Raw genomic sequence first — 23,512 nt, forward strand, 5'->3', positions numbered from 1 at the left:
AGATTTCCCCCAAACCAGTCATTAGAATTGTTCTTTTGTTGGGCAACCAGGAGATTTTTACTCCTTGGAACAACACACCATAAAGTAGATTAGACTATAATGAAGGGAGAGGCAAGAATGCAGACTGTTTGCTCAGGAAAAAGGAAAGAGTATGTTGAAGGAAAAAAATAGGGCGTTAGAGTCAAAGAGGTAGATCCCAGGCTTTGTGAGTTAGAAGTTTGTGACACTAGGCCAGGTCAACAGACCTTTCTGAATCTGATGCTTCTTAAATACCATCTTCTCTGTGTGCCAGCCTGGCACACAGAAGATACCCAGTAAATGGTACTTATTAGTATAGTCAAATGGGAGAGACCAGTGCTGAAAAGTAATGTGAGAGCAATCTCGCCCTACCTGACAGATATGATCTCTTCCTCTCCTAAGGGAGAGAATCCTCATTGGATTTTATTCATTTCTCATATTTAGTTACTAAATTTTAAACTTTTCTGTGATTACAGCACCTGTGCTCTACTCACTTTATAAACCCCTCAGCTCTTTGACTGCTCTTGCACCTTCTGGGAAAAGGGAGAAGGGCTTGGGACTGAATCAGCAGTCTTCAGTCTTCTATAATACAGGCATCCCCCCCCCTTCTTGAAAGTTCACATTTTTAAAAAAGATTTTATTTATTTATTTGAGAGAAAGAGAGAGAGAACACACGAGCAAGAGGGAGGGCATAGGGAAAGGAAGAAGCAGACCCCCCACTGAGCTGGGAGTGATTCTGAAGCTGGGGGGCCTCCATCCCAGGACCCCGGGGATGGTGACCTGAGCCGAAGGCAGACACTTAAATGACTGAGCCACCCAGACGCCCCTGAAAGTTCACATTTTTCTGCTTCACTTTTACAAAAGAGCTATATTAGCACCTGTTTTCGCTAACCAAAAGAAATCCAAAGAGGGGTTTTGCTGTCATGAGAAAACATGAAAACAGAGTTCAGCATGTGTTTCAGAGCTAGTCCTTACAGGGACAGCATGGGGCCCAGCGATGAGGGTGGTGCCACGAAGCTCCTTCTCCAGGAACTACACTCGGTGTCTCAGGATCCAGTTGCCATAGCTTCGAAGTGTGTTGTCCCTGAGCATCTGCACTCCATCTAGATTTATTTTGTACATTTGTCAGCTGTGTCCCAAGGTATTAGAAAAGCCTGGAAGAGGTTACTTTCAAAATTCTCATGAATTCTAAGTTGAAAGAAACTTATTAGTAGAGTGTCTAAAATGTGTTTTAATTCTGAGCTTGATTAACAATAATTCTGAGTCCCACTTGGGATATATAATTTGTGGAACAGTTAAAAAAACAAACCAAAAACCTTTCAAATGAGTGGATATTTAAGGGAAATTTGTGGGAGTGTTTGGGACATAATCGGAAATGAGTGGTTTTCTTTCAGTTTTCCTGATTGCTCATTGTGGGACAATAAATAACTAGGCAGATAAGTACCAAACAGATAATTTGGTACAAAAAGAAACATCTATATTCAATGACTATAAATTTAGCATCTCCAGCCACTTCTTGCCAAGACATCTTCATGTTATCCAGCTTGGCGGTCAACTTCTGATTATGCCAGTCAAACAGCCAAGAGTATCAGGTTCCTTTGCTAAAAATATTTCAACTCAAATCATCTTGGCATACAATGATACCGAAATAAGAAGTCTTTGTTCAGCAAAGTGACCAAATTTGAGGAGATTGAACAGAGGCAGAAAAAGACAAATAATAGCTTCATTACCTTGGGCAAGTTACTAATTGAGCCTGTCTTTTCATCATAAAAATGATATTTTTTAATACGAGTCCATAATCTCTACTCCGCAATTCCAAAATAGGATAAAAAACAAAAAAGCAAAACTTCTCTGAAACACACAACTATCTTTTTAAGTCTGGCCCCAGGATGATTTGGCAGCAAAGCTGCTGTGGACAAACAAGATTAGCACTTATTTATGTCTTAGCACTCCTGTTCATCACACACACCCTCTGCTGTTTGCTGACACTTTGTGACTTGGGGATTAACTTTACTGTGCAAATGCCCAAAAGACTTAAAGACATGCCCATGGCTAACAGTGAGAAGAAGAAAAGGAAACATGGGTCTTTATGCACAACTCAGATAATGGAGTTATAACAGAAGATAATAGTAGTGTCTGTAAGACATCTTACTTAGACTGCTCTGGAAACAACCACCATCTGAGACTTCAAGAGACAGAAGGATGAGCTGTTAAACTTGTGTAGCGACAGTCATAACCAAGAACTGATGAAAAACAGAGAAACATCGCACAAGGCCAAAAACAAAGAGCTTGACCACGTGTTGATTGAACAGATTCGACAACAAAGAAGTAAAGATATGCTAATGACTAGTTTGTTGGTCCCAAAACAACCTAGAATACTGCATGAAGAACTGAGTTTTGAAAGTGAATATTCAGAATGCTGGCTGCAGAAATGTAAAACGTGTCCTTGTATCAAGTATCTTAAAATCTTTGAAAAAGCTCCTACTGATTATAAAACCACTGATGAATTTGCTAAGATAATACCTGACTAAAACCTTAGCCAGGGCAAATTGACAATGCTGATGAAACAGCTCTGTCCTGGTCCTATTTTCCTAGAAAAATCTTAACAACAGCTGACAAAAGGGCACCAAAGGATTTCAAGGACGCCAAACAAAGTTTGACTATTGGGTGTGCTAGCGCTGTAGGCATACACAAAACGAAATCAGCAATGACTGGGAAAGCCTATATCCAAGGTTTTTTGTTGTTGTTTTTTTTTAAGATTTTATATAGTTATTTGTCAGAGAACACAAGCAGGAGGAGTGGCAGGCAGAGGGAGAAACAGGCTTCCTGCTGTGCAAGGAACCCCATGTAGGACTTGATCCCAGAACCTGGGATCATGACCCAAGAGCCAAGACATACCCTTAACCCACTGAGCCACCCAGGCATCCCAATATCCAAGGTGTTTAAAAGGTATGTGCAGGGGCACCTGGGTGGCTCAGTCGGTTAAGCATCTGCCTTTGACTCAGGCCATGATCCCAGGGTCCTGGGATCCAGCCCCACATTAGCCTCCTTTACTGAGGAAAGAGAGGGGGAATAATGCCCTTTACCTGTGCATTATTATGTAAACAGGAAGACCATGGTAACAAGAGGAATCTTTTCTCATTGGTTCCATAAGCACCTTGTGCCAGCAGCACAAGCTCACTACAAGCAAACTGGACTGCAAGACAGATGCAAATTATTATTCCTAGACAACTGTTCTTCACATCCCCCTCCTGAAATTCTTATGAAAAGTAATGTTTTCAGCATTTGCTTTTCCCTCAGTGTGACTTCCAAAATACAGCCTTGTGACCCAGGAATTCTATACTCTATGAAGAGCAAGTATAGGGCCCCCAGTGGCTCAGTTGGTTAAGCATCTGCCTTCAGCTCAGGCCAGGGTCCTGGGATAGGATAGAACCCCATGTTGGGCTCCTTGCTCAGAGGGGATCTGCTTCTCCCTCTACCCTCCCCTACTACTCGTGATCTTTCTCTCTCTCTCTCTCTCTACCCCTGTCTCGCTCCCCCTTCTCACATAAATAAATCTTTTTAAAAAAATTATGAAGAGCAACTATAAACACTTATTTTTCCTGAACACCATGTTTGTGTCAGTTAACAGATGTTTGAAAATCCAAGACTTTCTTTATAAAAATTTAGTCTTAAAAATGCCATCAATGCAGTTGCTAATGCTTGGAATGATGTTCATAAGTCAACGTTAATTAATGTTTGGCACTGCACTGGGCTCCAATGATGTTTGAAAATGAGGGGTGCCTCGGTGGCTCAGTGGGTTAAAGCCTCTGCTTTTGGCCCAGGTCATGATCTCAGGGTCCTGGAATCAAGCCCCATATCGGGCTCACTGCTCGTCTCTCTCTCTCTCTCTGCCTGCCTCTCTGCCTACTTGTGATCTCTCTCTCTCTTTCTCTCAAATAAATAAATTTAAAAAAAAAAAAGAAGAAAGGAAAAAAATGACCTCCCTGATGAAGATTTTTAAAGATTCAGAGATTGCAATGAGAAGATATTACCAAAACTCATTACTGGAGTGCCTGGATAGCTCAGTCAGTTAAGTGTCTGCCTTTAGCTCAGGTCCTGGGATCCGAGTCCCATGTCGGGATCCATGCTCAGTGGGGAGCCTGCTTCTCCCTCTGCCTGGTGCTCCCCCTGCTTGTGCATGTGCTCTCTCTCTGTCAAATAAATAAATAAAATCTTTTTTTTTTTTTTTGAAGTCATTACTTATGCCAAAAGTCTTATCAGCCTAAAATAAGTTGGGAGAAGTTGGAAGTTCCAATAAATTGGAAGAAGGTGACATTGAAGAAATGCTGAACACTGGTAATGGTGTACCCATCATGCGTTCTTTCAGTTATGGGGAAATTGCTGAGATAGTGTTAAGTACAGACCACTGTGAAGATAGTAGTAATAATGACAATGATGACATGAGCACAGCTTTAAAAAGTCTCTATAGAGTATATGGTGAAAATGTGTGACTGATTAATTGCTAGCATTGAACAATGTGCATCCGTCAGTGAGCAAGAGATCATGGCAGTTTAATCAATTAGAGAGAAACTGCTTAGACCGAAACCTATGCTAAGGAGACCAGTTAACACCAGGGAAAGTCTGTAGAAAGGCTACTTGTGGTGATGCCTCTTTGTCCCTTAAGAATCCCATTTGTCGCTCATCAGATGTCCAGCTCCAGCCTGGTTTCACAGACAATGCTAACCCCTGGTTCAAGATTCTCAAACAATCAGAAGTGTGATGACTATTTCTTGCATGTGTTTAGGTTAGTTTTTCATCAATACAAATTTAAAATTTCATTTAAAAATATTTATCATAATCAAGAAAAGAAATAAGTTTAAGTCCTTATGGTCTGTATTCTTATATCCTATATAGATATCATATAGATATCCTATATATATATATATATCCTATATCCTAGTAAAATTTATTTACCAACAAATTTCATTTGCAAATAAGTTTATTTATATAAATAAATTGTAACATTATTTATGGACTTTATTCCACTTAGTGCGAATTTTCATACATTTCTCTGTAGAAATATTGTGTTCCATAACCATTTGGGATGTTACAAAGTTACTAGTATTGGCACCATATGCCAAATTGCTTTTTAAATTCCAAAAAAATTCACATTTCCAAAACACATCTGGTCCCCAGGGTTTTGGATAAGAGAATGTGGGCCTGTAATACCTACCTTAGAGATTTGTTGTGAAGACCCAGTAAGATAGTTAATGTAAAATGCCTGACACAGAGTAAATGCTCATCAAACAGAGTAATTGCTGTTATTACTATTCCATTGCACTACTCTTAAGAGGAAAATGTAGGACAATGTCTCTTTGAAATTAATAAGTTGACCTTGCATAGATGATAATAAGCATGACTCAAAATTTACCACCCTAAGAGATCCTTTGTCCGTATGCTGCTGATATGGACTAGAGTATCTTATAAATCTTCAGCCAAGAGATGGAAGCATTTCCCAATTAGAGAATAGAAAAGCGTTCTGCTACAACAAGCTACACTGTGCTTTATAAAATACATCTACCTCCAGTTAGTCTTTATTTTCTGCAACAAAGAAACATAATTGCTTATCTGCCTGCTAACCATTTTGTCAGCTCCCTCTGCCACAAGCACCCCATAAACAATGATTTAATCTTCCTTGTGAGTAAGGATTTACTCTTAATCCTCTGTGTATACCCTCAGCTGCTATCGCCAAACCTTGAACGGAGCTGAATAAATAAAACTGGCATTTTGTTTTGTAAGTAAAGTTTGCTTTGTAAATTTGCAGTGTCTATAAGATTTATTGCTTTCATTATAAAAGACATATAATAACTATGCAGAATATATGGAAAATATTAACTTATACTTTGTAAAAAGAAAATAAACTCACCTGTAATCTTACAACCAGTGACAATCACTCTTAATGTTTATTTCCTTTCAAAGTTATCTGTTGTCCTAAATCGTGAACCTTGTGAGGGTAGGAACCACGTGCATTCGTGACTGAAAGTCTTCCCCATTGACATAGAAGCCATCAGAAAACATTAAACTTTGTATTGTGAGTCAGACCCTAGGAACTAAGCTTATGGGATTAAATTTGTGGACCCTATTCCTATATCAGGCTTTTCCTATCATTTTTACAATATTCTAATGAAAGATAGTATTCTCCTTCCTCTCCCAAATAATATGCTTCACATTAGCTGTTAATTTATCTAGGGATAGTAAGTAAAAATATCATTTATCCTTTGTTTTCTAAAGTGTTACCATCAAATGTCTAGGTGTGATCTGAGGTTTTTTCGTTTTTCTGTTCATTCTAAGCAGGCCCTTTCATTGAAAGTTTCATGTCTTTCATTGACAATGAGATATTTCATCCTTCTGTTTTTCTTGAATATATCCTCGCCTCCATTCCCTCTCTTCTCTCCTTCTGAACTCCTCTTTGCTTTTCTTCAAATGTTTGAGGATTCTTGTTTGTGTCATGTTTGCATTTTCAATTGCTTCTTAGCCTGCCTATATGTCTGAGTACTTACCTATGTATTACTTTCTGCTTCCTGTGGTTCTAGGGAAGAGGTAGGACACACTACCAGTTTGGGTAAGTCATTAGCATTTTCTCTGGACCTGGGAACTCCCATTTTCTTTTGGGGTATACACACCTCTTGGGTACTACCCTGCTGGTAATGTCCCAGTGGTCCTTTTCACAGGAATTGTCTTTGCTGTTTGCTGCATCACCCAGGTGGAAGGAGGAAACAGATTGTTCCTTCTGGTGTAATGTTACACAGATCACACTAAATGTTAGATCGGGACTGCCTCCTGCTCCCTATATCCACTAACCCCAAGCTTGTAGCAGTACTGAAGCCTCTCTCATGATTTATAGATGTTTTCTTCATTAAGGTCAGACAGTGGTTCCCTCCCGTGTCATCCCAGTTCAACTTTCTGTCCTTCAGCTGTTTCCCCAGAATATTTGGTTCATTTAGAATAATTCATCTTGTAATTCAGCATCATCTTCAGATATCTGTGTGTATATATATATGTATATATATATACACTTTAGGTTAGTTTTAGGGTTTAGACCAGGAGAGGTAGTCTAAAGAATATGTGTTTGCTTTTACTGCCACCTGGACCCAACATCATTGTGGAAGTTCTCAAACATGTTTAACAAACATACTACATTTCAAATAAAATCATTTGTAGAGGATCAGTCTATTAAACAGGTAAAAGCAAAACTGATCTAGTTGAAGTAGAGAAAGCAACTGTGAATGTGAATTCACTGGTCTCCCTTTCGCTCTCCACTGCAGTTCCCAAACCTTCCAGGGAATCTTACAATTCTGCAGAATAGGTTAAAAACCACTGACATGAATTATAGTCCAGGGGTATCTGACCTATAATAGGTTCTTAATAAATGGTAGCTATCATTATTACTACTATTAAAAACCTTACCTCTTGACCTTCCCCTGCCCCAGGCCTTCCAGAAGTCCTGGTACCAACTTCTGCCATTTGTACTAGCAGTCCCATCTTGGTGAGAAAGAAGTAAAAAAAAACTATTTCAGAGACTCAGCTGCAAGGGAGCACTTAGTAAATATGCCAGAGTGTTCTCCCAGGCCTCACGTGTTAACCTTCCTTAATCCCGTCAGTGACCTGTGAGAGAAGTGTTTTGCCCTCCAAGATGCGATGAAGAAATAGAGGCTCAGACACACAAAGAAGGGGAAACACAATACCAAATGTGTAAGAAATGTCCATTTATTTTATTTTTTCAGTTTAATGCAGACCAACTCCTAGCAAGATTCCACTGTGAGGGCAGGAGATGATATCTAAACCATTCAGGGGCTTTCCTTGCAGAATTCTGGATCTTGCCCTGTGTGCCAAAGCATGGAGAGGGCCTATCTTTTCATGCCTCTTTTTTGGGCACAAGAATCTGCTAGATACCTGTTTTCTGTACCAGAAGAGTTTCCTCTAGTTTGGGACATACCATGGCTCTCTGCAATATAGGATGTCAAGGAAGTCTGAGAGGTTGGGGTGCCAGTCCCTAGGATTCAGTATTTCAAGATATGCCTCAGTTTACAGCCATCCTCTCTGAGCACTGGCTTCCTCCTCTGGCCTCTGCCCTCAGCACATGCAGATCCCTCTTGGGGAGACCTCTTTCCCCCAGACACCCCTTTTCTAGTGTCACAGAAGTATTTGTCTCTTCCTTCCTATTGCCTTCAAAGAATCTCCCTTTCTCCTCTCCTCCTAGGGTCACCTGGCAGAATCTAGCAGAATGTGAACTTTTAAAAAAGAAAAGCTGCTCCGTGGCAATGTCTGCTTTCCCGGTACAAAACAACTCTGAGGCAAGAAAATACCAAGAGTTCTTAGCAAGAGAATGGTGAGCGCAGGATACAGAGAGTATGAAAAATTGATTCTCAGTGAATTTCCCACCACAAAAAATTGGATAGCTGAATGATCCAAAGCCCACAGCAGTAAGAGGCAGAGCTAGGATTCACTTCCAGTTAAATAGAACACCTAAACAGAACACGTATGCATTCGAGTTGCTACAAGGCAGGTGCCCCAGGGCAAGGGAGCATGGCGGCCACAGAGTTCCGCCGAGAGTGGCCCCCTGACTAGTCTGATGGAGGGGGCCAGTGGTTAAGTGCCTGACTCCTGACTTCAGCTGAGATTGTGATCACCTAGGCCTTGCAGGGGGATCCATGCTCAGCGGTACTCTCCTTGGATTCTCTTCCTCTAGCCCCTCTCCCCACTTGTATGCACATACACTCATTCTCTCTCGCTCTAAAATAAATGAATAAATCTTAAAAAAAAAAAAAAAAAAAAAAAAAAGGAAGCAGGGGCACCTGGGTGGCGATCCCACAACTTGAGTCTTAGCAGAGATGGGTTTGCAATCCAAACCCACCTATCTCACCTACAGAGAGACCTTCCGTCATCTTACACTGATAAACACAGTGTGTACCAAGGATAGAATCCAAATTATTCTAATCTTGGAATTTCCATATGGTTTAGGCTTACGTAAAGCTGGGCTTGCCAGAAACATAGTGACAGCACTGTCAAAGAGCATTTAAATGGAACAAACCCAGGCAGCTTCTCAAACTGTAATACATGCATTATGTAAGGGAAGCAAACAAAATGACTTTTCACACATGGATGTGCTTTCAGGAGATCCTGGAATTATATTCCTTTGAACAATAATTTCATATTTCCAGAAAGAAGACTTACTTTCATCCTGTTTGAACCAAGAATTTTATTTTGTTCTAAATTAATTTACTTGCAATTTTTATTGTTACTCAGAGATCCATTTTTTTAAAAGATTTCCTTTATTTATTAGAGAGAGAGCATGAGAAATCAATTATTTAACGGCTAAGGAGTTAAATCACTGAGAAAACAGCCCCTGAATTTAGGATCTATCTTTATTTTTATGTTTACAGTAGTATTTTTTATATTGACCTAACTATCAAAAACACATTAAGAATAAAAAGCAAGGATGAGGGGAGGTGACATGAGCCCTTGGAACAGCCAAAATAGGGTTTCTAACGTTCAGGTTTTCATAACTGAGACCCTTGGACCCACAATCTTTGTGTTTACTACAGTTCTAAACATCGCAGACCAAACATCTTAAATATGTCATAAAAATTATGGAAAAAATCCCAGAAAACTGAAAGTACAAAGAAAAACTCTCTTGAAGATCTGTTTGGTGTTTTCATCTCTTTCTTTTGGGGTGTTGTCTACCTATGTTTTCACACATCCACCATCATTACTTAAAAGAATTTATTTATTTATTTGCCAGAGAGAGAGAGCCATCACAAGCAGGGGAAGTGGCAGGCAGAAGAACGAGAAGCAGGCTCCCCACTGAGCAGGGAGCCTGACGTGGGGCTTCGTCCCAGGACCCCGGGATCACTACCTGAGCTGAAGGTAGATGCTTAACCAACTTTCTTTCTCAGTCACGGACTACTTTTGCTTTCTCTTTTTTCCTTACCATTTTTTAAAAAAATATTTTATTTATTTATTTGAGAGAGCAAGCACAGGTGGGGTGAAGGGCATAGGGACAAGCAGACTCCCTGCTGAGCAGGGAGCCTGACACAGGGCTCTCTCCCAGAACCCTGAGATCATGATGAGTTGAAGACAGATGCTTAACCAACTGAGCTACCCAGGTGCCCCTGCTTCCTTTTTTTTTTTTTTTTTTTAAGATTTATTCATTTATTTTAGAGAGAGAATGAGTGTATGTGCATACAAGTGGGGAGAGGGGCCAGAGGAAGAGAATCCAAGGAGAGTACCGCTGAGCATGGATCCCCCTGCAAGGCCTAGGTGATCACAATCTCAGCTGAAGTCAGGAGTCAGGCACTTAACCATTTGCTTTCTTTTTCTATAAACTTGACTATAAATTTCTACAAATCTGACATATTAATAGAATTCTACAATATTTGTCTTTCTGTGGCTGGTTTATTTCACTTAGTATAGTGTCCTCAGCTTCCATCTATGCTGTAGCTTATGACAGGGATCTTCCTTTTAAAGGCTGAATAATATTCCTTTTTATATAGATACTAAATTTTGTTTATTCATTCATCCATTGGTGGACATTTTCTACCTGTTATTGGGAGTAGTGAACACGGATGTGCAAATATCTCTTTGAGATCCTGCTTTCAATTCCTTTGGCTATATACCCAGCAGCAGGATTGTGGGGTCATGTGATGTTTCTAATTTTAATTTTTTGAGACGCCTCCACACTATTTTCCACAGTGGTATAACCCATTTTTTTAGTGGAAAAAAAATAGCAAAGAAATATCCTATTTGTAAAGGGTCATGTTGGACCAACACCCTAGGTTCACAAGGGGGTGGGAATTCACTTCCCCCGTTTCCATGGTCTCCATTCCTTTTCCTGACAAAGCCCTGATTTGGGTCAGGTATTCACTCTTCCTTCAGAAGATTCAATGGAATTTGACCTTATCTCAGCTTTGGAAATGTATCTTGCTTACTCTAAACCCCTCTCAATAATCCCACTACCTTGCCATTGAATAGGAATTCAGACTTCAGGCCTGCACAGTACAGCTTTCCCTCGAGGAGTATTGGTAGCGGAGCAGGCAGGTCACCTAAGTTGGATCAGTTTGAAGGGAGAGGTTTCTGGAGTATGATTGGGTAAAAGGTTTTCTTTTTCTTCTGTAAAATATGAACAAAGAAACATATGTCCCCATCGGCTCCTTTAAGCCATTTATTAGCAGTGAGGGCCCTAGTCTCCAGACAAAACTGATACACAAAGGAAGACGAAACCAAGAGAATATGAAATAAATGTTTTGGCGCCTGAAACCCTTCTGAGCTCTGGACTGCTGGAGCTAAAACTCTGTCAATGTTTAAGCTAGTTTGAACTGGATTTTTCTGTACCTGGCAGCCCACAGCCTCCTACCTGGTATAACACTCTCTGCTATTCAGCAACCTTTGGAGAAGACTTTGAGAATTAACTATCTCATAGCTCTGAGGTCTAACTACTGCTCCTGTTGCTGTTCCTCTTTACACATTGTCTGGTCCCACAACCAACCTGGGGACACCACGCCTCAGAACATTTCAAAAATCTGACAGGTTTCCATTATGTGGCTGAGGGTTAGGTGAGAAAGGGGTTATCCTCCGGCGAGGAGATGGCCTGTGACAAGATCTAACGTAGAGAAGGAGAGATTTTTCCCTGGTGGTAGCTTTGGAGTGCCTCCCCTATACTGCTGATCCATCATGTTCTTTGATGTGAATCGGGGGTGGGGGGGGATGCCCTTCCCAAGACACTACTTCCATATGATGGTAAACTGTCATAATACAGTGATTTTGTTAGCACAAAACATTTTTCTTTCATTTGCCAGAAATTTGTCATAATGAATATACAAGTGTATGCTGTCTAGGGTGTAAATAGCTCTCTCTTAGATCTGGCACCACTGAGCCTGGCACCATCTGGACAAAGGAACGTGACAGCCTATTAGAGACAGAACACAGAATGCAGAACAGATGAGAAAGCTGGTGGAGACGTACTTAAAGTCCATTTACTTTTAGTTCAGACAGGATTTCAATGGGTAAACAACTTTTAACAAGTAAACTGGGAAGATAAGGCTTTTTTTAAACTTTTTATTTTAAAATAGTTTCAGACTTACAAATAAGGTGCTAAAGGAGTGGGGGAGGGAAACAAAAACAAAACAAAAAAACAAACCAACAACTCATCACTGAAAAGTAATAATCAGTTCTCGTCTATCCTTCACCCAGCTTCACAACTTACATAAAGATAGTATAATTAAAGGGGCACCTGCGTGGCTCAGTCAGTTAAGCATCTGCTTTTAGCTCAGGTCATGATCCCGGGGTCCTGGGACAGAGTCCCACCTCAGGCTCCCTGCTCAGTGGGGAGCCCTGCTTTTCCTTCTTCTTCTGCCTGCCGCTTCCCCCGCTTCTCTCTCTCTCTGGCAAATAGATAAATAAATTCTTTTTTAAAAAGATAGTACAATTATGAAAATCAGAAAATTAACTTTGATATCATACTATTATCTAATAAACATCTTATTCAAATGTTACTAATTGTCACACTAATATTTTTTGTTTTTTTATGGTCCTGGATCCAATCCAGAATCACATGTTGCATTTAGTTCTCTTATTTTCTTATATTCTTATATAGTCTCATATTTCTTTTCTCATATTTTCTTCAGTCTAATGTAATTTCTTGGTGTCTCTTTGTCTTTTATGAGATTGACACTTTTGGAGAGTACTGGCCAGTTATTTTGTAGAATTACCTTCAAGTTGAGTATACCTAATGTCCTTTTGATTAAATTCAGGTTATACATTTTTTACAAGAATACCACAGAAGTAATGCTGTGCCCTTCTACGTGCATCATTTCAGGAGTCCCGTGACATTAATATGTTAACTTTCATTACATGCTTACAGTGCATTGTGCCTGGTTTCTCCACGATAAAGTTACACCTACTCTCTTTATAATTAATAATTATCTTGTGTTGACATACTTATATTATTTCTTTTTTGTTTTTTAAAGATTTTATTTCTTTATTTGACACCCAGAGAGAGAGATTACAAGCAGGCAGAGAGGCAGGCAGAGAGAGAGGAGGGAGGAGGCTCCATACCAGGACCCTGAGACCATGACCCAAGCCAAAGGCAGAGGCTTAACCCACTGAGCCACCCAGGTGCCCCTATATCCTATTTCTTATCAAACTTTGTCCCACTAATTTTACCACCAGGTAATTTTTGTCCCACTAATTTTACCAGGTGATTCCTACCTACAGCAATTATTAGTACGGTATTGGCCAAATTGTGAGATCAAGATTTGAGCTTTAGAATGAAGTTTGGAAACTCTCCCCAGAAGTAGGTGAGAAACATCTTGCAATCTGAGAGTATAATCTACTGCCTAAGAGCAGGAGTTTCACAGTCATACAGACCCAAACTCAAATAATGGCTCCACTGGTTATTAGTTATGTGATTCTAAGCAAATTAACTTCTCTAAACATCAGTTCCCTTATTGGTAAGATGAAGATTATGGAGTCTGCTTTATAGAGTTTTTATAGTGAATATAATAAATATAAAATTTATCATGTCTGTCCCATGATAAATGCTCAGTAAAATTTAGCTTATCATTATAATGATAATGATTATTGTCATTGGAATAAAGAGTCTCAGAACAAATCTTCCCCAAAATGCCACTTTAGCGTGCAGACAGTTTTGAGCTGAAGGCAGTCAAGATCTTGTGGGCTCAGGGCACCTGAGTGGTTCAGTTGGTTAAGCATCTGCCTTCAGCTCAGGTCATAATTCCCGAGTCCCAGGATCCCAGGATTGAGCCCCACAACAGGCTCCCTGCTCAATGGGGAGTCTGCTTCCTTCCCCCATCTTGTGCTCTCTCTCAAATAAATAAATAAAATCTTTAAAAAAAAAAAAAAAAAAAGACCTTTGGGCTCAAGAGAAACTCTTTCTCCTCTTTTAACCATATAGAAGAATCTAAATTAGGACTCTTTCCCAGAATAAAAGTTATTAGCAGAGACAGATTTTATTTGAATGTGCCATCTCTGTGGCAAGGCAAACATCTTACTATGGATGAAATCATCCCTGTCATAGAGGAGAAACAGAGTACAATCAAAAACATTTCATGATGTTTCCTGATCAGGGAAAAGAATGCCTGTTTTACAGCTTTGGACCAGCATTGACTCTATGTCTTTCGTTTTTTCCCCCTTTCTAACTGGGACACTGAGGTTATTTGTTTCTATTTGCTACTGTCTTTTTGAGGATGAGAAAAGAACAGAGGACAGATAGCTCTTCTTCTTAGCTTACAAATTACTCAACCAAAAAGAACCACATGTGTACCAGCTGGAGATGCCTGAACATCTCCCAAGGCTTTTACTGGATTCAGTGACTTTGGACAACATTCTTGGGGTAGAGTGGGGAGGAAATTATTCTGTATATGGGAGGAAAGTGCAAAGGAAGTTTATTGGCCAGAGGACAGATTGTGACACACTGACAATGTGTTTTCCAAGCTCATTTCTTTTTCCTCCTAGGTACTAAGTTAAACTACATTTCTCAGCCTCTCATAGAATTAGATGAGGGCCACCTACTTGAGTTCTGGCCAATGAGATGTGGGCAAAGTTGCAATATGATACTCCTGGGCCTACTCCATAAAACATCCCCCACAATCCTATTCTGTGCTCTTTCTGTTGCTCATCTGCAAGCCTGATGACATCTAGGGCAATACTAGCTTCCTAAAGGACTGCACAAAGCAGAAACCCCCAGCTGACCACTTTGAATTCTTTGTGAACAACAAATAAGTGTTTATTGTATTAAGTCACTGAGATTTATTTATTGTATTAAGTAAGTGAGATTTTGAAATTATTTATTGCAGAAACAAGTATTAATTATGCTAATTTAACATGCTGTTATACAGCAAATGGGCAGCTGTTTATTCAGAGATTCCAAACCTATTAAATGCATTATTTCAGATGAGTATAGACCAGTCAATTTGATAAATAAATTTTAATTTTCTAAAGGTTGCCTTTTGGACACAATATACCCACCCATAGTGGAATAATGGATGTCATGTCTGAATGCGCCTGAGGGGCGGGCTGGAAAGGGATGTCAAAAAAGTGGGGTCAGCTGTAAAGTGAGTAAAGTCTAGGTCCAATCCTGAGTCCAAAATCACAGATGGCCTATCATCCAAAGTCCAAACAGGGGAAGAGAAACCATCCTGGGTATTCAGAAGAGAGACACTGGGGTAAGGGAAAGAGGAAGAAGCAGAGAAACCAATTAGAGGACAGTGAGGCATCGCAGACATTAGCAACAGCATGAAGCCATCACCAGCCTTTGACTGTAAAACACAGGCAGACAGTGGTTTAATTGGAGCCCAGGGGTTAAGATCACCAATAGAAGAGACAGTCAAGGCAGACATCCCCACAGATGCTGGAGAGCATGGAAGAATGGCAGCAGCTTTGGAGAGCCGCCCTTGGAAAGGAGAGGGAGATTCTACCATTCCATCACCAGTGCCTCCCACTGACTAATGCCAGCTGGAAGGCAAGTGACCCGAGGGCCTGAGAAAGACGGTCTTACAGGAGCCAGTCCTCCTGCCTTACTGAGCAGGGTAGGCAGACCACAGGCAAAGGATCTGAGCACACCAAAGCCTAGGATATCCGGAAACTCAGAAAAACAGGAAGATATGTAGAACACTCTATTCTCAATAAAATCAAAGCTCAAAGGTTAGAGCAACTTAAAAGAGCATTGCAATCAAAGGTGGGACATTTTTAAATGTTCTTGCTTCTCAGAGATTCTATTCTAGTTGCTGTGATTTAAGTTATCACTTTTTCATTTTTATTCTAGGTCATGGAAGAGCCAGCATGGCGGGGGGCGGGGGGACATTATTCTTATGTCCACATATGAAATCTAGTCAGATGCAGCTTCTTTGTCCATTCTTGTAAGGAAATTTGATTAAGCCTCAGGAAACTACAGAAGTGGAAGGTGGAACGAAGTCTGCCTCTGCTACTTAGCAGCTCTGTGAGAATGAGCAGACCACTTCCCTGACTCCTGCAGGTCTGCTTTCCTCATCTCTCAAGTGGACACAATAATACTTTCTTACTTATCTCATTGGCTTATTGGAATAGTCATAGCTTCTGTTCATTTTGTTGATTGGTTGTTTGGTTGGTTGGTTGGTTTTAATGAGACAATGTACGTGAAATAGTGGTATACAGGAAAGCATTATATAATGCTGGAACGTTATACATATCAATATGACTCCAAATCTCCCCACCATTCCATCCTTTCTTTTGAGGGATAGCTTTACTGAGATGTAAATTATAATCAATTTCATCAAGTAAGCATACGATTCAATGAGTTTTGACCAGTGTATATAGTTGTGTAACCACGACCACAATCATGATACAGAATATATCCATTGCCCCAAAAGTCATCCCTAGTGCCCCTTTGCACTTTTGTACTTTGAGTCAATACGTACCCAAGAGAAATGAAAACATACGTCTCGGGGCACCTGGGTGGCTCAGTGGATTAAGCTGCTGCCTTCGGCTCAGGTCGTGATCTCAGTGTCCTGGGATCGAGCCCCGCATTGGGCTGTCTGCTCAGCAGGGAGCCTGCTTCCCCTTCTCTCTGCCTACTTGTGATCTCTCTCTCTGTCAAATAAATAAGTAAAGTTTAAAAAAAATTGCACAAGGATTACTGGGAACATGAAAGAGGTTTTGTGCCTTCTCCCACACTTTATTAAAAAAAAAGAAAGAAAAAAAGAAAGAAAGAAAGAAAGAAAACATATCTACACAAAAACTTGTACATAAATGTCCGTAGTAGCATTATTCATAATAGCCCCAAAGTAGAAACAACCCGATAGACCCAAATGTCTATTAGCTAACAAATGGTAAGTAAAATATCCTATATCCATGCAGTGGAATGTGTTCAGCCACAAAAAGAAATGGACTGATGCATGCTATGACATGGATGAACCTTGAAAACATTATGTTCAGAAGAGAAAACAGTCATGAAGACCACATATTGTATTATTTCATTTATGTGGAATGTCCAGAATAAGCAAATCTATAGAGATAGAAAGTCGATTAGTGTTTGAGTGGGACCAGAGGTTAAGGGGAAATGGAGAGTATTTGCAAATAGGTATGGGTTTCTTTGGGGGGTGGTAAAAATGCTGTCAAATTGAGTTTGGTTGCACAATTCTGTGACTATTTTAAAAACCATTGAATTGTGTTTTTAAATGGGTGAATTGTATGGAATGTGAATTATATCTCCATTAAGTTCTTAACCAAAAAATTAATCCAGGAATTAAAGGAAATCCAAAACAAAGGCAAAATTTCAACCACAGTATTTCAGTATAACTTTAATATACTACTTTTCCTTCAAAGATACAAGAGCATTTCTATAAATTAAAACAGAAAGATATGGGGCACCTGGGTGGCTCAGTGGGTTAAAGTCTCTGCCTTCAGCTCAGGTCATGATCCCAGGGTCCTGGGATCAAGTCCCGCATCAGGCTCTCTGCTCAGCGGAGAGCCTGATTCCTCCTCTCTCTCTGCCTCTCTGCCTACTTGTGATCTCTGTCTGTTGGGTAAATAAATAAAATCTTTAAAAAACAAAACAAAACAAAAAAAAAAAACAGAAAGATACCATCCGCAATCCTAATATCCTAAGAAAGCAAACTCTTTTATTTCTTGTCCCTTCCTCACCTCATCTTTGAGTATGTTTGCTTGGTTTATAGTCGTCAGTGGTACACACGTAATGAGTAGGTTGCTTTCATCAGTTAATGTTACATGATGAACATTTTCCCATCTTGCTACATAGTCTTCCTTGTGATTATTTTGAAGAAAATATGACATTCCACCTGACAGACCACATTCCTCCATCCACTCAGACACCCACGCCAGAAACCCAAGCTACACCTATGTTGTTCCTGCCACTGCTGTAATGCAGAACAGCATACTCTCTTGCCTAAATTACTGCCGAGATTTTCTAACTGGTGCCTGGCTCTTTGGTGGTACTCTAGCAATCCATTCTCCACGCAGCAGCCAGGCCTAAGACTAGTGTCTTCAAGGACTCCCAACCAACTACGTAATAGAGGCCAAACCACTCCAATGGTTCACAAAACCCTTCAGGTTTGGGCTGTTGTCTGCATCTTCAGCCTCATTACCCACGCCCTCCTATTCCTTTCCCCAGTCCATATTCCCTGTGTTCACTGAAATGCACACAGCATAGTGTTTGAGGTTTACTCTGCCCAGAATAATTCACCCACCACTCCTGCCCTCTCTACTCTGCAAACTCCTACTTATCCTGTAAGTAAGTCTTAGCATAAACATTGCTTCCTCTGAGGAGCATCTCCTATTTTTCCCAGATGGTGGGAGGTGCTCCCACTTCCATACTCCTAGATACCTTTGTACATATCTCCATTTCATATTGTACCTCCATGTATGCTCCATGCTTACCTATCTCCCTGGTGTAGGAATTATGCTCTTTTCAGCTTGTTACTTCCAGCATTCCAGCATCTGGCACATCGTACATCCCAGGAAATGTTATTTCAATAATGTAAAAGTTATTGTTGTGCTAATTCATCTCTGTTTCCAGGCAGTATTCAAATGACTTTTCACATATTATTTAATTCTGTAAACAACCTTACAAGGTTAAGTGCTATTGTTATTACCATTTTAAAGATGAGGAAACTGAAGAGGTTAAATACCTTTCCCCAAATCATTACACAGCTAGTAAGTGGCAGGATCAGGATTTGAATTTAGGCAGTGTGATCCCATGCTCCTGATCGCTACATTGTACTTCCCCTTGAACAAATCAAGTAAACCTTTCCTTTATTGTCATATGTATAGGTTACTTGTAATCTACCTTTCCCTCCCTCCCTCCATCTCTCTCTCTCTCTCTCTGATATAGATGGAACTGTAACAGAAAATGGTATATATAGCTTATTTTCCTTTTTTGAATTTGGCTCAAGATAAATCTCTGTAAGTAGAATTTAAAGACACATTACAAGATGAAGACATTTAGGGCACCTGGGTGGCTCAGATAGTTAAGTGGCTGGATGACTCTTGATTTCAGCTTAGATCATGATCTCAGGGTCCTGTGATCCAGCCCTGCACTGGGCTCTGCACTCAGTGGGGAGCCTGCTTCAATATTCTCTCTCTCCCTCTATCCCTCCCCACCACTCGGGCGGTCATGCTCTCTCAATTGCTCTCAAATAAATAAGTATTAAAAAAAAAAAAAGAAAGAAAGAAATAGGGTGCCTGGGTGGCTTAGTGGGTTAAGCGGCTACCTGCAGCTCAGATCATGATCTCAGGGTCCTGGATTGAGTCCCACATCGGGCTCTCTGCTCAGCAGGGAGCCCTCTTCCTCTCTCTCTGTCTGCCTCTGCCTTGTGATCTCTCTCTCTCTCTCTCTCTCTGTCAAATAAATAAATAAATAATCTTTTAAAAATATATATATATACTTGATCTTTTTTTTTCAAAGATTTCTTTATTTATTTATTTGAGAGAGAGAGAGCTCAAGCAGGGGTAGTGGCCGGCAGAGGGACTGTGCCAATGGCAGACACTTAACCAACTGAGCCACCCAGGCCTCTCTATACTTGATCTTTAAAAAAAAAAAGAGAGATGGGGCATTTTTTTGGATCTTTTTGTGTCCAATAACAACTTCACTTAGCATGATATAGCTTCTGCTAAAGAGGTAGAAGCTTCAAGGCCATCGGCCATCCAGCTGATAACAGGATCAACCAGATGGGATCAAGCACTCTGACGACTGAAGATGGCTGCAAGACAAGTTCAAGAAGGGGCAGCCTGGTGGGAATCAGCCTTGGCTGGCAGCTGGCCTAACTTCACTATACAACCTCGATCTAATTTTAGGGTGAAAGAATGGAAATCACTTCTGTGTTGCTTCTCAAAAATGTACAGACATGAAGGACTTGGTGGCCAAACTACAGCATCAGTCTAATCAATGGCATTTTTTCATGCCACAAAATAAGTTAATTTAGGCAGTATGAATTTACATTTTTTTAAAAGATTTATTGATTTATTTATTCGACAGACAGAGATCACAAGTAGACAGAGAGGCAGGCAGAGAGGGGAGGGGGGAAGCAGGCCCCCCACTGAGCAGAGAGCCCAATGTGGGGCTGGATCCCAGGACCCTGAGATCATGACCTGAGCCAAAGGCAGAGGCTTTAACCCACTGAGCCACCCGGGCGCCCCTGAATTTACATTTTTGAAGCCTGCCACCACATAAGTCTGCCCATCTGAGACTGTGTGTTGTGAGGCAGTCCAAGCTAGCCCAGCAGAGATACCCTGTGGAGAGAGAGTGATGGCCAGCCAGCAGGTCCAAGCTGCTCCAGCCATTCCAACCTAGGTGCCAGACGTGGAAATGAAGGAGCTACCTTGGACATTTCACCTCCAGCAGACATGGTGTGGAGAAAGATGGAAGAAACAAACTACAACCAGAATTCAGGCCTCAGATCTATGGCTCCAGTTAAACCATCCCACCACCTATAACCATTTGAGCCACCCCAGCCACCCAGGCTTCATGAAATAGATAAGCTATTTCCCCCAAATTCCAGATCCACAAAATCAGGAGCATAACAAATGCTGTTTAATACCACTAAATAAACCAACAAAACCATTTTTATCCACCATGGAATTCGAAGAAGATACTTGAATGAGAAACACTGACTGAAAATAAGTGCTGTTTCTACCCTAGCTGCTGACTTGGCTCCTGTGTAAAAGGCAGTTGCTCACGGTTGCCACTGATTTGATCCAGAGTCACATGTGTGACCTCTTCAAAGCAGCAGGAATCTCTGGCTGAGTTTTCTTCCTCTGCTTTAACCCCAGTGGACCGGGGGTGATCCGGGAAAGCCGGTGCTCCTCCGGACTGCCAGAGGGCGCTCTAGCAACTGTGCTGCCTGATAGGGCGACGCTACCTCAGTCTCCTTGAGAACAATAGGGAAAACTCCCGCTTTGAAGGTAACCGGAGTAGGGATCAAATCCCAGCTCCACCAACTAAACTAGTTGTATAATTCTCAGCCACTTAATGAACTTGGAGGCACTAGATTTTCTCCTCTCTGAAATGAGGACAATAACACCTAACTTAGCAAGTGTGTTTTTAGGGTTCGGTGAGCCTTACCCATCGGGCATTTCATCATAATGATAGCTAATGTTTACTGAAACATCAAAAATGACTTAAAATTCCTTATCACCATCCTTAGGTGGTCGCCCAACACTGCCTGGCAATTTCAGAATAAATTGAATATTGCGCTATTTTGTCTTCACACCCTCCTCTCTCGAACCTCCCCCAGACCCTCGCTCTCCTCACTCAAAGCTGACATCACCTCAGGTTTCACTGATAAAAGAGAAGGAAACTACCCCACCCCTTAGTCACCAATTCTAGACTTCTCCCTGCATCTGCATTCCCTTCTCCTTTCCTCTTTTCCCTCCTCCTATTAAAGACCTGTCCTTCCATTTGTGTTCTAGATCCCATCATTCTCCCTCTTTACCGATCTTCCCTCGGCATTCACACAGGCTCCCCCACCTCTCATCTTTGGAAACCTTACTTTGACCCCTGAACTACCCCCAAGTACTGCCCTGTGTCTCTGCTCCCTTTCTGGCTGACTCTGGGAGTTTCTACAGATGGCTCTCTTGCTCCATTACCTCTTCACCTGCCCCCTCACCCAGATCTGGATTCCAGTTCTGCAACTCCTCTAATATTGTTTTTGTCGAGGCCACCTTGACTTTCTTCTTGCCAACAGCAGTGTCCACTCGACTCTTTTCCTCTCCACTTCTCAGCAGCAGCAGGCTCACTTGGACTTCTTGAAATATTCTCCTCTCTTAATTTCAGCAAAACCATAACCTCCTGGCTTTCCATCTCTTTTTTGTGATGGTCTCCATTCTCCTTCTCCTTTCCTTTTTCAACACCATGTGTAAATGATGGTGTTTCTCAAGATTGGATCCTGCTCCTGTTTTCTTCTGCTTTGACATATTCCCCTAGACATCTCATCCACCACCAACTTTAAATGCAATATTACGCTGATGCTTTCAAGAGTATATCTATAGTTCAGGCCTCTCTCATCACCTCCAGACTCACATATCTGCCAGACTAGCTCTTGTAACTACTTTGAAACTTTCCTCTTTCAATTCCACTCTCTCGCTACTGTCAGAAAACCAGGTGTTATTCTAGACCTTTTCCTAATTTTCTCTGGTAACTTAATAATTTCTGTCTATTTTATTTCCAAAGTAGGTCTCAAAACCGTCCTCTTCTGTCTGTCTCTGCAGCCAACCTCCCGTCCCCTCTCATCTGAACGGCTGCCTCCTGCTTGGTCTCTCAATGCCTTCCTTCCAGCTCCTGCTCTTGCTCCTGTGTGTTCCCAATGTAACAGCCAGAGTTCTCTTCCTCAACGTTACTGTGTCAGTTACTGTGACTTAGCTACTTCAAAACTGTCAGTGGTTTCCCGTTATGCTTTGAGTGATCCAGACTACTTGCCATGGGCTGCCGGGTGTCTGGCCTCCAAGCCCCTGCCTACACCTTCAACCTCATCCTAACCCCACCCTTCTCCTTCATGATGCTCCAGCCACACTGGCCTTCTGGAAGGCCTGCCCCCACAGCCTTCAGACTGTGGTGCCCTCTGCCTTGCTCTTCACCTAGATTGTACCTTCTCGTGTTCTGGATCTTAACTGTATCAGTTATGAATGGTCTTGCCTGAAAATAAAAGAAACCTCATCTCAGAGAGGCTTAAACACATGGAGGTTTATCTCTTATAACAAAATTTCCAGAGGTCAGTATGGAAGGACTGGCACAGCAGCTCCATGAGGAACTTGGCCTCCTTCAAGATTTTGGCTCCAGCATCCTTCATATACCGACCTCCCATGTCTGGCCTCATGGTCAGAAGATGCCTCCCGCACCTTAAGGCCTTAACTCTTATCCCCGGCAGAAGAAGGGGAGGTAGGGAGCCAAGTCCCCTTTTTATTGAACTTCCTGTTATGTAGAATTTCAAACATAAAAAAATAGAGTACATATAATTCTATATATATATAATTCTATATAATAGTATAACAGCCCCGCAGGGACCCATCATATAGCCACAATAATTATCAACCTGCAGCCGATCTCATTTCACCTATACCCTCCCCACACACATTTCCCTCTCCACTTAATATTTTGAAGCAAGCCCCGGACATTGTATTTTTTCCCAAAGTGTTTCATTATGTATCTCTAAAAGAGAAAGCTCTTCCTATTAAAATATAACCACGATACTATTACCACACCAGAAAATGAATAATTCCTGAATATCATCAAATAGCCAGTGTTCAAATTTCCAATCATCCCAGAAAGGTAATATTTTTTATAGTTTGAAGTATGCAAATTGGACCAATATTTGCAATTGATATGTCTTTGACATCCCTTTTAATCTATAGGATCTCCCTTCATACTGTTTTTTTTTTTTTTAAGATTTTATTTATTCATTTGACAGAGAGAAATCACAAGTAGATGGAGAGGCAGGCAGAGAGA

At 41.0% G+C, this 23,512-nt stretch overlaps 1 protein-coding gene across 5 annotated transcripts in view; it reads left to right on the forward strand.

Annotated features, from left to right (window-relative positions):
• Positions 1–23,512, forward strand: part of PANK1 (pantothenate kinase 1) — a 109,649-nt gene that overhangs the window by 14,194 nt on the left and 71,943 nt on the right. For 4 of the 5 annotated variants that reach the window (XM_059169510.1, XM_059169508.1, XM_059169509.1 and 1 more), the window contains one exon: positions 9,803–9,927. The exons of the other annotated variant lie outside the window; for it this stretch is intronic. The gene's annotated coding sequence lies outside the window, so the exon portion shown is untranslated. The remainder of the gene's footprint in view (positions 1–9,802; positions 9,928–23,512) is intronic. 5 annotated transcript variants of the gene reach the window in all.

The sequence above is a fragment of the Mustela lutreola genome, chromosome 4 (assembly GCF_030435805.1).
Source record: "Mustela lutreola isolate mMusLut2 chromosome 4, mMusLut2.pri, whole genome shotgun sequence".
Taxonomy (NCBI): Eukaryota; Metazoa; Chordata; class Mammalia; order Carnivora; family Mustelidae; genus Mustela; species Mustela lutreola.